At 46.9% G+C, this 14,732-nt stretch overlaps 1 protein-coding gene across 3 annotated transcripts in view; it reads right to left on the bottom strand.

Annotated features, from left to right (window-relative positions):
• The window catches only part of SLC4A11 (solute carrier family 4 member 11), a 244,862-nt gene that overhangs the window by 214,554 nt on the left and 15,576 nt on the right, over positions 1-14,732 (bottom strand). The window contains exon 1 of one of the 3 annotated variants that reach the window (XM_083398302.1): positions 12,575-12,656. The exons of the other annotated variants lie outside the window; for them this stretch is intronic. The gene's annotated coding sequence lies outside the window, so the exon portion shown is untranslated. Of the gene's footprint in view, positions 1-12,574; positions 12,657-14,732 lie in introns of those variants that run through there. 3 annotated transcript variants of the gene reach the window in all.

Here is a 14,732-nt window from a genome sequence, read left to right as displayed (position 1 = left end):
AATTTCTTTCTTTTTCGATATAATTATTATTAAATTTTCTGTTTTACAGTTTAGAATACAGTAGCACCTTGGTTCTCAAACTTAATCCGTTCCGAAACCAAAGCGTTCCAAAACCAAGGCGCGCTTTCCCATAGAAAGTCATGCAAAACGGATTAATCCGTTCCAGACTTTTAAAAACAACCCCTAGAACAGCGATTGAACATGAATTTTACTCTCTAACGGGACCATTGATCCATGAAATGAAAGCAATAGACAATGTACTGCAGTCACACAATCAATCCATCACAAGCTGAACTGGGTTCCACACAGTCACAAAAACAAAAGAGCCGCAAAAAAGGAAAACGCAAAATAAATAGCAAAAACAGACAGATCTCAGCGTAACACTCAAATCGGAAGCGTAACACTCAAAACAGAGCACATTCGGCTTCTGAAAAATGTTTGCAAACCGTAACACTTACTTCCAGGTTTGCATTGTTTGGGTTCCAAGTTGTCTGAGAACCAAGGTACCACTGTATTCACTTAAACAACCTTAAAATATGAATGACTTCCCTTCTTCTCTTTCCATGGTTCATTTTGCACAGCATAAATCCCTGCATATTTTATATAAACTAAGCCATTCCGTATTCCATTATTGCATCCATCAACACTTATTTACACTGTTGAATTTATCTTAAGGCTGCCCACGTTTTCAAGTGTACACCATTATCCCCCGTATATTCAATAAACATTTTCCAATCTTCTTTAAACGTACAGTGGTACCTCGGGTTACATACGCTTCAGGTTACAGACTCCGCTAACTCAGAAATAGTACCTCAGGTTAAGAACTTTGCTTCAGGATGAGAACAGAAATTGCGCGGCGGCAGCAGGAGGCCCCATTAGCTAAAATGGTGCTTCAGGTTAAGAACAGTTTCAGGTTAAGAATGGACCTCCAGAACGAATTAAGTTCTCAACCCGAGGTACCACTGTATGTTCTTCTTGTTCTCTTATTCTGTAAATTAGGTCCGCAAGGAGATTATAGGGGACGGACTTGGAAGTTGAAATTACTCATGAACGACGAAGCGTTCTATGGGGGGAAAGGACCTTTAATATTGGTGCTGGCTAAAATGATGGAAAACTCGTTAAACTTCTTCATGGATGCCTTTAAGATTGTCGCATAATAATGTAGATCTCCACTGCTGGAGGGTATGTGTGGATCAAACGTCTCATTTTCGTATGTGATTGAGTTGAAGTCAAATTTCAACTATGGTTTTCAGAGAAATAAGCCTCGTTTTCAGGACAAATGTTACCGTACTGGCATTGCTCGGGTTATGGGAAGAAAAACCTCCAAGATGGATTACACATTGTTGTGTATTGAGTCAAAGGATTTTATATCTGTATTATTATTGTCTATATTTGCATTAGGGTAAAGTAACTGCCTTTTGGTTTCAGGGGGTACAGCTACTATTGGTTCATTTAAACTGCTGTATTTGGATCCTCTGTCTTATTGGTTTCCTCCAAAAGGCAGGACTGTGATTGCCTGATATTGTTCCCTCCAAAATGTATCCTTTCTAGCTAGTCCCCTGTCCCTATAAATGTAGCTTTCCCCTCCTCAGTCTTCAGTCTTGTTTGCTGTAATAAAGAAGTGTTACTAGAGAACTGTCTCCAGCAGGTTATGTCAAGAGAGCTGAAATCACAAACCCCACGTCACAACAACTGGCGACGAGGATGGGATCCGGAATGCTGAGGAGCGGTTAAACGCAGCCCTGCCTCAGAGTCCGGATTGCAGCTAAGAACAAGACTCACTGGCCAGCTGAGAAGACGACCCTGCCACAGGACAATGGAGAGTCCAAGGGTATTGGAGCCCTTCCAGCCATCAGAGCCCCACACGTGGGAAGACTACGTCGAACGCTTCGAGTTCTTCGCAGTGGCTCAAGGGATCACCGATGCCAGCAAAAGAAGGGCCACATTCCTGAGCTACTGTGGGCCTGAGACCTTCAAGCTGGCCAAGGCATTGCTTGCTCCAGCGAAGCTAAGTGAGACATCTCTCAAAGATATTCTTGCCTGCCTAACAAGCCATTTGGCGCCTACTGAGACCAAGATGGCCCGGCGGATGGAGTTTCATGAGAGGCAGCAGCGTGCTGGGGAGTCTGTATCTGCATTTCTAGCTGAACTGCGGAAGCTCGCTCAGCACTGCGACTTCCAAAATCTGGAAGAGACTCTCCTGGATCGGTTTATCGGTGGTCTGAGCAGCAAGAAAGCCAGAAGACGCATCGTGGCTAAAGAAGAGGTTACCCTTGCTTCAGCCTTGAAGGAGGCCACCGCCACGGAGAATTATGAAAGAGAGGAGCTTGATGCCAGTCGCAAGGCCCCTAAGCCACAGATAGAAGTTGCGCATGCCATGGACGAGCTAGAGGCTACTCCGAGCCAGAGCCCAGTCCGTGGGGTCGAGTCAGTGCGTCAGGCCTGCACAGTGCACAAAGATCACCGAGGCAGGTGTCCAGGTTGTGGCGGAAACCATGAGCGGAAGAGTTGTCGTTTCCGGGATGCTATGTGCCGGACGTGCGGGAAGACAGGTCACATCGCCAGGGTCTGTAGATCGGCGGCGTTGGGAGCGACAGGAACACCTAGACTGGAGCATCGCAGACCGCCCACAGCAACCCATTTTCTAAAGGACTGCCACTATGTAACGGAGATCAACGGGAGGGTCGTGCAGTTCCCAGCGCAAGGCAAGGCACACGTCAAGGTGAAGATTGAGGGTCAGCAGTGCGACATGGAGGTGGACTCCGGATCTGGATTCACTATCGTGTCGGACCAGACCGCGAGGACATTCTTCCCCAGGGGTAAGTTGCCCCCTCTGGAGCCCTTCCCGGCAACCTTGCAGTCATACTCAGCGGGCCGCATCCATGTTATGGGAATGTGTGCCGTGAGAGTTCAGTTCCGGGACAAACAGGCTGTACTCAAACTGGTGATTGCGAAGGGCAGTCGCCCCAGTCTCCTGGGCACTGACTGGTTCCCCGCCCTGGGACTGAGTATATCAGGGCTTAATTCAATCCAAACCTGCCCTGAGATGAGCGAGGCATTATGCAAAGAGTTTGCTGGTCTCTTTAATGGAAAACTGGGTTGTTATAAAGGGCCCCCAGTTGACTTCGAGTTGGACCCTGGGGTGGCCCCAATCCGACTCAAACCAAGGCGAGTGCCATTTGCACTGCAACCCAAGATCGAAGCAGAGCTGGATAAATTGGTCAAGCAGGGAGTTCTCTCACCCGTGGACTCTGCTAAGTGGGAGACTCCAATCGTCACGCCCCTTAAAGCAAATGGGGAAGTCAGGATCTGTGCAGATTACAAATGTACTATCAATAAGGCACTCAGGGGAAACTCATACCCCATTCCAGTCGTATCACATCTGTTGGCTAAACTGGCTGGGGGCAAGGTGTTTGCCAAAATTGACCTGGCACAAGCCTACCAACAGCTGCCAGTAACCCCACAATCAGCGGAAGCACAGACTATTGTCACACATAAAGGGGCGTTCAGAGTTAACAGATTACAATTTGGAGTTTGTGTGGCCCCAGGGATTTTTCAAGGGCTCATGGAACGCCTGTTAAGAGGTCTGCCGGGGGTCTTGCCATTTTTTGATGACGTTTTGATTGCTGGAAAAGACCCACAGGAACTGGTTGCGCGTGTCCGTGCAGTGTTGCTCAAGTTCAAGGAGGTGGGGTTGCAACTGAAAAAGGAAAAATGCAGTTTTGGGGTGCCAGCTGTGGATTTCTTGGGGTTTAAAATTGATGCATCAGGCATCCACCCCACAGATGCTAAGATTAAGGCCATCATCGAGGCACCACGACCACAGAACAAGACGGAGTTGCAGTCATTCCTGGGACTTATTAACTTTTATCATTCGTTCTTACCCCATAAAGCTTCGGTAGCTGAACCATTACATAGACTGTTGCAGAAAAAGAATGTGTGGCGATGGGGGCAGGGGCAGCAGAAGGCTTTTGACTCCTTGCGAAGAATGCTGAGTAGCGGGAGCGTCCTTGCTCATTATGATGAGTCAAAGCCGCTGGTCCTGGCATGTGATGCCTCTCAATACGGCCTGGGGGCGGTGCTGAGTCATAGGGAACTGGATGGGTCGGAAAAGCCCATCTCTTTCTATTCCCGTACGTTGTCGCCCACGGAGCGCAACTATGCTCAAATTGACAAAGAGGCGCTTGCAATTGTGGCAGGAATCAAAAAGTTCCATGATTATGTGTACGGTCGCCATTTCTCCATTGAAACGGACCACAAACCACTGTTAGGGTTGTTCAACCCGAACAAACAAACGCCACAAATTCTCTCCCCCAGAATGTTGCGTTGGTCTATATTCCTGAACGGGTTCCAGTACACCTTGACCCATGTGCCGGGGAAACGGTTGTGCCACGCTGATGCGCTGAGTCGATTGCCCCTTCCTGGCGGGAGCAATGAGGATCCCGCTCCAGCGGAGCACATAATGATGCTGGAAACACTTCCGGGGGCTCCTGTAACGGCTACTGATATAGCTGAGAAAACGAGGAAAGATGCTGTTCTCTCCCGTGTGCTCACTTGGGTGGGGAGGGGGTGGCCAGGTGGTCCGCATGAAGACAAATTCAGGCCTTATGCGACAAGGCAGCACGAGTTGTCCATGCATAAGGGTTGTCTCCTGTGGGGAGATAGGGTGATCATCCCAGCACCACTGAGAAACAGGGTGCTTGAGACGCTTCACATGGGACACCCGGGAATGGTCAGGATGAAGTCGCTAGCCCGATGTTATGTGTGGTGGCCTGGAATGGACCAGAACATAGAACAATGGGTACGAACATGTAAGGCATGCCAAGAGGTGCGGCCAGAAGTGGCCAGAGCACCAGTTCACTGGTGGGAGCAGTCCAGATCTCCCTGGAGCCGGCTGCACTTAGATTTTGCTGGGCCATTCCAGGGGAAGGTCTTTTTGGTTGTCGTCGATGCATATTCCAAATGGTTAGAAGTGGCGATGGTCCCTAGCATGGCATCAGCTGCCGTAATCAAGGTGTTGAGGCAGCTGTTTGCAACCCACGGGTTACCTGAGACCATTGTATCAGATAATGGGGCAGCTTTTGTATCCCAAGAATTCAGGGCATTCTTGGCTGATAACTTCATAAGAGGGGTCACATCCGCGCCCTTTCACCCATCCTCCAATGGGCAGGCTGAGCGCATGGTAAGAACAGCCAAAGAATCCATTGCGCGCTTAATGGAGGGTAACTGGTCAGCTCGCATCGCGCGAATGTTATTTTTGCAGCATGCGACGCCGTGTACTGCGACGGGCAAGTCGCCAGCTGAGCTGCTCTTGGGTAGAAGACTGGTAACGGTGCTGGATTATGTCCACCCGGATAAAATGCCAAACCATAATTCAAGAGCAACCCCCCAGGCTGAGACTGACACAACAAGGTATCTCGCCCCTGAAGATCTGGTCTGGGTGAGGAACTATTCACGAGGTTCGCGGTGGGTGGCTGGTGTGGTCACCCGGGCTAGTGGACCTGTGTCCTATTATGTAACCTTGGAAAATGGGCAAGTTTGGAAGAGACATATAGATCAGCTGAGGCGCCGGGCGCTCAGCAGGGAGGAGTCAGATAATTCATCCCTGGCTAACGACGCAGAGCTGCAAGACCAGAGTGAAAATGGCCCAGAGGTGCAGTCACCAGGGGCTTCAGCAAATGAACCAGGGTCTGCTAGTCCTCATGATGACGAGGTACAGGTAGGGAACCCTGAGATGTCTGGGACTCCATCTGTTCCTGAGGAAACCCCTATAGCAGCCCCTCTACCACAGGTAACACCCAATCCAGAACCGGCAACGCCTGTTGTCAGGAGATCAAGTAGAAGTTGTAGGACCCCACAGTACCTGAGAGATTACGTCTGCTGTGCTCACTAGGGGGGGAGGGGTGTTGTGTATTGAGTCAAAGGATTTTATATCTGTATTATTATTGTCTATATTTGCATTAGGGTAAAGTAACTGCCTTTTGGTTTCAGGGGGTACAGCTACTATTGGTTCATTTAAACTGCTGTATTTGGATCCTCTGTCTTATTGGTTTCCTCCAAAAGGCAGGACTGTGATTGCCTGATATTGTTCCCTCCAAAATGTATCCTTTCTAGCTAGTCCCCTGTCCCTATAAATGTAGCTTTCCCCTCCTCAGTCTTCAGTCTTGTTTGCTGTAATAAAGAAGTGTTACTAGAGAACTGTCTCCAGCAGGTTATGTCAAGAGAGCTGAAATCACAAACCCCACGTCACAACACACATAAAGACCTATTAAGGTTTTCATTTGTAGCTGCTGGAATGGAAATCGTTCAATCCTGGCGGAGGGCCAAGGGTCTTACTTCGGACACACAAGACATAAGAGTTTGGATAATAATAATAATTTTGAATACCTCACCCATCTTGCTGGGTTTCTCCAACCACCCTGGGCGGCTTCCAACAAAATATTAAAAATACAATAAAACTGCCTTAGCAGAAAAATTAACTAATCAGATTAGAGCTGCTCAAGGGAAGTCAAATCACTTTTCCTTTCACAACAGTTGCCAACCATTTCTAGATTACGTAAGAAACAGAAGACAATGAAAGATCACCTCTGCAGTCTCTATTGTGCTTGTGGAATGATCTACTGAACTGTGTCAATACCGTTAAAGTTTCATTCTTGCAGGGGCTTGTGACGACTAATATGTGGTGATGCTCTTTTGTGAGTTGCGTAGTTATGTGGCCGCAAAAAAGGAATTTTAAAAAATGCATTTCTTTCTTTCTTTCTTTCTTTCTTTCTTTCTTTCTTTCTTTCTTTCTTTTCTTTGTAAACTGCCTTGGGCCTGGTAGGGTTTCAGAACCACAGGCAATATCAGGGCGAAAGAAATGAGCCCGTCGTATTTTGTGCCAATGAAACGACGTCGCGCATACATTCCCTTGAGTCGTCTGGGTATATAGTCTTGCCTCCAGCCACTGATTAAAGGCAGAGAGATTTTTGTTTTATTGGGGTGGGGAGAAAGAGATGGAGAATGATTCAAAATAGGAGCTTTTCGCCTGAAGGAATAACTAGAGCCAATTTGGAAGACATTGCCCAGAAGAATGCACCTGTAGAAATTCTGAGGGAAGCCAACAGGTTTCGCAAAAGAGGCGTTGAAAGCAAAAGAGAAATCCGATTGCCTGCCTGTCCGCTGTTCGCAAATTCTCACCGACAAACCTCTTCCAACTTTGCAGGGCTTGGCAAATGTGTCCCAGTTGGGTTTTAAACAACGACAGGAGCCAAAAAAAGAAAATAATGACACTGTGAGGGTTGGCAGAAGAAAACCCTGACCCTAAACCTCCGCTGCCTTGCGGGATATCTTCGGGAGAAGAAAGGGCCAAGGAGTAAACCGTACACAAATCTGGAGTGGAGTCCGTAAGATGGTTGGGTCGCACCTTGTATGCCTCCTTCCGGCAACTCCTGCAGCCAAGCTGGTGCCAAAAATATTGTCCTGCTTTCCTTTGGACCACATCAGCGAAGTCAAGAGGGGGGGGGGTCTTGCTGTCTGGACAGACCAGGACCCCCAGGTACACTGTCTAGGCTTGCACACTGGAGAGGTCACTTCAGTGCTGCTAAAACAGCTGTTTGACTTCAGCCCTGGAGGTGAACTCCACTGACGCTTGAGACAGACGGATGCCAGCAGCATAACAACAACAACAACATCAATTTATTATTTATATCCCGCCATCAACAACAAAAACAACAATTTATTATTTATACCCCGCCCATCTGTCTGGTCTTCCCCAGCCACTCTGGGAGGCTTCCAACAAAATATTAAAATACTGTAAAGCATCAAACATTAAAAGCTTCCCTAAACAGGGCTGCCTTCAGATGTCTTCTAAAAGTCTGGTAGTTGTTGTTCTCGGGGGGGGGGGGCGTTCCACAGGGCGGGTGCCACCACCGAGAAGTCCCTCCGCCTGGTTCCCTGTAACTTGGCTTCTTGCAATGAGGGAACAACCAGAAGGCCCTCGGCACTGGACCTCAGTGTCTGGGCAGAACGATGGGGGTGGAGACGCTCCTTCAGATATACTGGACCAAGGCTGTTTCAGGCTTTAAAGGTCAGCACCAATACTTTGAATTGTGCTAGGAAATGTACTGGGAGCCAGTGTAGGTCTTTCAAGACCGGTGTTATGTGGTCTCAGAGGCCGCTCCCAGTCACCAGTCTAGCTGTCACATTCTGGATTAGTTGTAGTTTCTGGGTCACCTTCAAAGGTAGCCCCACGTAGAGCGCATTGCAGTAGTCCAAGCGGGAGACAACCAGAACATGCACCACTCTGGCGAGAGTACTTTCTTTTGCCTGTTTTTCGTTTTCCAACATCCAGCTCGACTGGGTCTCCCTGAGTTCTGCTATTATTCCTATCCACTTTCCCCACGCCATGAATAATTCTGTACTCCTCTGTGGCGTTCTGCCCTGGCGCACCTTTCCCCCTAAACAGAACCAAAACAAAAAGCCCCGAACGCTGCTTAGTTTTTACGCAGCACTTGCAATTAGGATGCTCAGGCACATCTTTTATTGCGATGAGCGTTAGGATGGCGACACGCTTCATAAACGCCGGCGAATGAAAAACACCAGAACGAGAACAGCGACTAAATGGAGAAGAGAAAGTGCTTTTCATTCTCCCTCACCCACTGAGGCAGCAGATGCTATCGGTTTACATAGCAATTGCCCAGGGAATATTCCTTACAACGAAGACTAACAAGCTTGTTATGAAACTGGCCGCAGGGATGAAGACAGTCCAGATTTAGGGCAGTGTGAGCAGTTCTTCCCCACACAAGGCACCATATCGAGGGGGCACAAAACAACAACAACCACCTATATTTATACAACAATAAGAATAACCTATAGGGACGCGGGTGGCGCTGTGGGTTAAAGCCTCAGCGCCTAGGGCTTGCCGATCAAGAGGTCGGCGGTTCGAATCCCCGCAGCGGGGTGCGCTCCCGTTGTTCGGTCCCAGCGCCTGCCAACCTAGCAGTTCGAAAGTACTCCCGGGTGCAAGTAGATAAATAGGGACCGCTTACTAGCGGGAAGGTAAACGGCGTTTCCGTGTGTGGCTCTGGCTCGCCAGAGCAGCGATGTCACGCTGGCCACGTGACCCGGAAGTGTCTTCGGACAGCGCTGGCCCTCGGCCTCTTGAGTGAGATGGGCGCACAACCCTAGGGTCTGTCCAGACTGGCCCGTACGGGCAGGGGTACCTTTACCTTTACCTTTAAGAATAACCTATATCTATACAGGTAACTACTGAAAAGATCCATAAAAAGCAAGTGGACTAAAATGAATTATTGTGAAAATTATAATAAATATCTGGGGAGGGAAAAGTTTTGTCCTTGCTCAGGGTGCCAAATTAACAAAGTTCTCCCCTGAGTCCAAGTAAGTCAGCTCTGCTTTGAACAATCTCCTTGCTGCTTGAATCCACACCGTGTGCTTGACCTTAACCACTGATTTTCCCATAATAATAATAATAATTTATTATTTATACCCCACCCATCTGGCTGAGTTTCCCCAGCCACTCTGGGTGGCTCCTAACCGAGTGTTTAAAAAAATACAGCATTAAATATTAAAAACTTCCCTAAACAGGGCTGCCTTCAGATGTCTTTTAAAAATAGGATAGCTGCTTATTTCTTTGACACCTGATGGGGGGGATTTCCACAGGGAGGGTGCCACCACTGAGAAGGCCCTCCACCTGGTTCCCTGTAACTTGGCTTCTCACAATGAGGGAACCGCCAGAAGGCCCTCGGCGCTGGACCTCAGTGTCTGGGCTAAACGATGGGGGTGGAGACGCTCCTTCAGGTATACATGACCTTCGGCCATTTAGGGCTTTAAAGGTCAGCACCAACACTTTGAATTGTGCTCGGAAACATACTGGGAGCCAATGTAGGACTTTCAGGACCGGTGTTAAATGGTCCCGGTGGCCACTCCCAGTCACCAGTCTAGCTGCCGCATTCTGGATTAGTTGTAGTTTCCGGGTCACCTTCAAAGGTAGCCCCACATAGAGCGCATTGCAGTAGTCCAAGCGGGAGATAACCAGATCATGCACCACTCTGGCGAGACAGTCCGCGGGCAGGGAGGGTCTCAGCCTGCGTACCAGATGGAGCTGGTAAACAGCTGCTCTGGACACAGAATTGACCACTGTAGAATTGTAGACTTGGAAGTTACCCCAGGATTCATGTAGTCCAGGCATGGCCAAACTTGGTGCTCCAGCTGTTTTGGGACTACAACTCCCACCATCCCTAAGTAACAGGACCAGTGGTCAGGGATGATGGGAACTGTAGTTCCAAAACAGCTGGAGGGCCAAGTTTGGCCTGATCCAACCCCCTGCAATGCAGGAATCTCAGCTAAAGCATCCAGGACAGGGGGCCATCCAATCTCTGCTAAAAAGCCCCCCATGAAGGACAGTCCACCACCTCCAGAGGGAGTCCCTTCCACTGATGAACAGCTCTTTCTGTCAGGACGTTCTTCCTGATCAATCTCCTTCCTCGTAACTTGAAGCCATTGGTTCGAGTCCTACCCTCCAGAGCAGGTGAAAATAAGCTTGCTCCATCTTCCCTGTGACAGCACTTTAGACATTAGTAGATGGCTCTCATATCTCCTTTCAGTCTCCTCTTTTTCAGACTAAACATACCCAGCTCCTTCAACTGTTCCTCATAAGGCTTGGTTTCCAGACCCTTGATCATCTCAGTCATTCTCCTCTGCACACCTTCCAGTTTATCAACATCCTTCTTAAATTGTGGTGCCCAGAACTGGACACAGTATTCCAGGTGTGGTCTGGCCAAGGCTGAATAGAGTGGTACTATTACTTCCCTTATGGTGACAGCAGTCACGAAATTAAAAGACGCCTGCTTCTTGGGAGAAAAGCAATGACAAACCTAGACAGCATCTTAAAAAGCAGAGACATCACCTTGCCGACAAAGGTCTGTATAGTTAAAGCTATGGTTTTCCCTGTAGTGATGTATGGGAGTGAAAGCTGGACCATAAAGAAGGCTGATCGCCGAAGAATGGATGCTTTTGAATTCTATTGCTGGAGGAGACTCTTGAGAGTCCCATGGACTGCAAGAAGATCAAACCTCTCCATTCTGAAGGAAATCAGCCCTGAGTGCTCACTGGAAGGACAGATCCTGAAGCTGAGGCTCCAATACTTTGGCCACCTCATGAGAAGAGAAGACTCCCTGGAAAAGACCCTGATGTTGGGAAAGATGGAGGGCACAAGGAGAAGGGGACGACAGAGGACGAGATGGTTGGATAGTGTTCTCGAAGTTACCAGCATGAGTTTGACCAAACTGCGGGAGGCAGTGGAAGACAGGAGTGCCTGGCGTGCTCTGGTCCAGGGGGTCACAAAGAGTCGTACACGACTAAACAACAACAACATTACTTCCCTTGATCTGGACACTAGAATTCTGTTGATGTTGTCTAGAATACCATTAGCTTTTTTGCTGCTGCATCACACAGTTTAAAAGCATTATATAATAGCATGCATTTGGGGGGGTTGTTTATAATGTCTGTAGTTGTTTCAGCTCAGAACTGTTTCCCCCTCTGCACACATAATGAATTCTTAAGATCCCCGACATAATAGTGAGAGCTTGAGATCTCATCTCACCCACGACAGTGCTTACTCATAAGTGCTTTTCATTAGGCGGCAAACGCATGTATTGAAAGAGAAATGTTTATGGAGCGGGTAATTTTCACCTCATAAAACTAACGCATGATCAAAAGTGGCATTTAAAAAGGGGGGGAGAGAAACACCTTAACAGGAAATGTGAGTAACCTGCAAAGGAGAGGTGCTAATTTAAAGCATCTGCTAAAGGACTGTTAGCACCCAATTATTTTAGGCTGTTATTTCTGATAAGCGACAAAACCATCTTAGCCCTTAACACCACCATTAACAGTAATCGTGATACAGTACAGACGTCTTGTTAACGGTACAAGCCATGCTATAAAGGAGAATGAACAAGGGTCCGTGGCTTTTTAAAAAAAATACAGAGCAATGACGTCACCTGCAAGAGCGCCAAAGTAACTGAGGAACCCTTCTTGCTCTGGACAGTGAATGGAGTGATAACGAGGCTTTCAAGTTCTATATAAAGTTGATGGCAAACTAGCACAAATACCAAATTAGCTAAATGCCTCTTCTGTTTGTTGGGATTCCTGTTCCATGCCAGCTGTTTAAATGGAAGGGCTCTACTGCAACAACCTCACTCCTCTCTCCCCTCCAACACTGGAATCTTTGCACAAAGCAAAGTCACAGGGAAATGCACTGGAAAGTGCGGGACAACATTTGCTTGGTGCAATGTCATGAACAAATCAAAGTGAATGCTTAATAAAACATCATTCGGAAGTGGTCTTATAATAACTAAAGACTAAAAGATGAAGCTTTCTCAAGGGCAAGTGACTGACTGGGGAAAGCAATTTGTCAAGACTCCAACTTTAATCAATAATAAGCACCACTCCTCCCAAGATGGTTATAGGATAGGTGGAAATACCAACTGTGCTTCTATATAAAACACTTGGAGTTAGCACACTGCTGTTAGCAGAACTTGCTGTTTAGGTGAATTAGATTGGAATAGTGACTTACAGTTTCTGGAGTTCAAAGGCTTTATTTATGCAGGAACTGTTTGCAGGATGAGTGGAGATGAAAGAAATAGCAGATATATTGTCTGAAGAGAATGGCAAACAAAATGGCTAGAATGTATGCAAATACAATAATCCGCAAGTTGAACGAGCAAAATTTTCAGCTGTGGAAGTTCAAAATATAGAATCTCCTTGGTAAGGAAGCTTTGTGGCAGAGTTATTGCTGACCCATGCCCAGCTGCTAATTTTGAAAAATGGGATAACCAAGATAAGCAAGCAAAGGCCATTATCTGTCTTTCAGCAGAAGACTCACAGATCATACACATCAGAGAATTGCAACATGCCAAAGAGGTTTGGGAAGTACTGTGTAATTTGCAGAGTAATGCTCTGAAGGAGACTGTATTCAGTTAGGCTGAAAGAGGATGCAGATATGCAAACTCACCAAATGCCATTTTGTTTGTTATTCTCTCCAGACAATGTATGTGCTATTTTCTCTCTCTCTCATCTCAACTCATACTCATCGGCCAAATATTCAAGCCTCACTGTGCAACTGAAGTCCCCCCCATGCTCTACATTTTAACCTAATAAAGCAGGGGGACCAAATTATCTGTGGGAACGTTCAGGGAGGCAGGAGAGGATATATTGTTTATTAATATCCTTCCTAACTTGCGCTAGCAAGTTCCTTTACGTAGCAGAGTTTACATTCCCCTTTGCATGCATGGCAGATAGCTGGTTGCAGGCTCGTGTGAGCCTCTCACTATTATACAATTCAGTCTGTCTCAGATTGAATTGTATAGTTCCTGGTAAATTCCCTTTAATCCCTCTTAAAAGAATAAAGACACAACAATCTTACCTAAACCCCCTCCTTTAAAACAAAACTTTCCCCCACACCACTGCCACTGCTATTGTTACCTCTCCCACCCTCTCCTCTTCTTCCCTTCTCTCCTCTTCCTTCCCTCTTATTCTCTCCCCCTCCCACCTCTCTCTTTAAAGAAAACACATACATATACACACACACCACTGTAGTATACTTTCCCCTCTCATACTATAGCTAAAACTATCACTGCAAACAATCTTACCTAAAGTCAATAAAAGAAGTTTACTCACATCAGTTCACAGTTGGATCCCTGAAGGCAGACTTAGTTACAAATATGTACATGTGGATCTACCCCATATGGGAATATAATCCCGGTGTTTATGCTAGCTGAAAGCTAACATAGCAGTCCCTAGCTAAAAAGCTGGTCCAACGAAGAAGAAAGTCAAAAACAGAGAGAGTGCTATGTGACTTGTCCTTTTTGTTACCTGGACAGGTAAGGTCACACCCACTTCTAGTCACATGCAAGGAAGGATGCTCCAGCCCAGGAGGAAACAGGAAGTTTCGATTGGCTGGACCAAACATCCCCTTACATGTCCACTCTAGGAAAACAAGGAATGTTGTACTTGACTGCTCCCAGTGGATTACATCCCCCACTATCATTTACTGAAAACTTATGCTCTGCATGTACTCCTAGCCTGAGCTTGTTACTGCATGCATAAAACCCAAAAGGGAACATTTATCTATGATTAATCCATCGGGAATTAAAGCTGCCTAATCCAGTGTGCACAACCCTCAGAGATAATATGGGGCGCTCTATAAATGAGGCGGCAGCATGCGCCATCAATCACAGTCGCATCTTATCGACAACCCAAGAAAATAATTCCATTAGCTCCTTGAGTCACAAAAGCTGGAGGGAGTTCAGCTATCGGTTTTCTTCTTACGCAGTACAATCTGCTGTGCGTTGCTAGCAATGCTTAAATGGCAAAGCCCGCGCCACACTTTCTGGGCTTGATAAATTAACAGGGCTGATCAAAGGTTTGGCAAGCTTTACACTTGCTTCTCTCCCTAGCCAGGCTTTTAATCAAAAGTATTTTCAAAGTACATTAAGGGAAAAGGCACTGGTAGTTAAATTGCAGGTGCAAATCTTCCAAAAGGTTGACACTCGGCATTCCTGTCAAGCTACCCTTACAAATCTCATGTGCCCAGAAAAGCCCCTGTACTACTGGAGAGCTTGTTCTTTTCTTTGAAAATATGTTTATTTTTTCACATTGACTTACATTCAGATCATATAACATACAATTTACATCAAAACCTATTTATCTTGGCGACTTCTCATCCTTACATC

The sequence above is a fragment of the Podarcis tiliguerta genome (assembly GCF_965153285.1).
Source record: "Podarcis tiliguerta genome assembly, chromosome: 9".
Classification (NCBI taxonomy): Eukaryota; Metazoa; Chordata; class Lepidosauria; order Squamata; family Lacertidae; genus Podarcis; species Podarcis tiliguerta.
The sequence above is the reverse complement of the archived record's forward strand: the minus strand, read 5'-3'. Positions and strand labels throughout refer to the sequence as shown.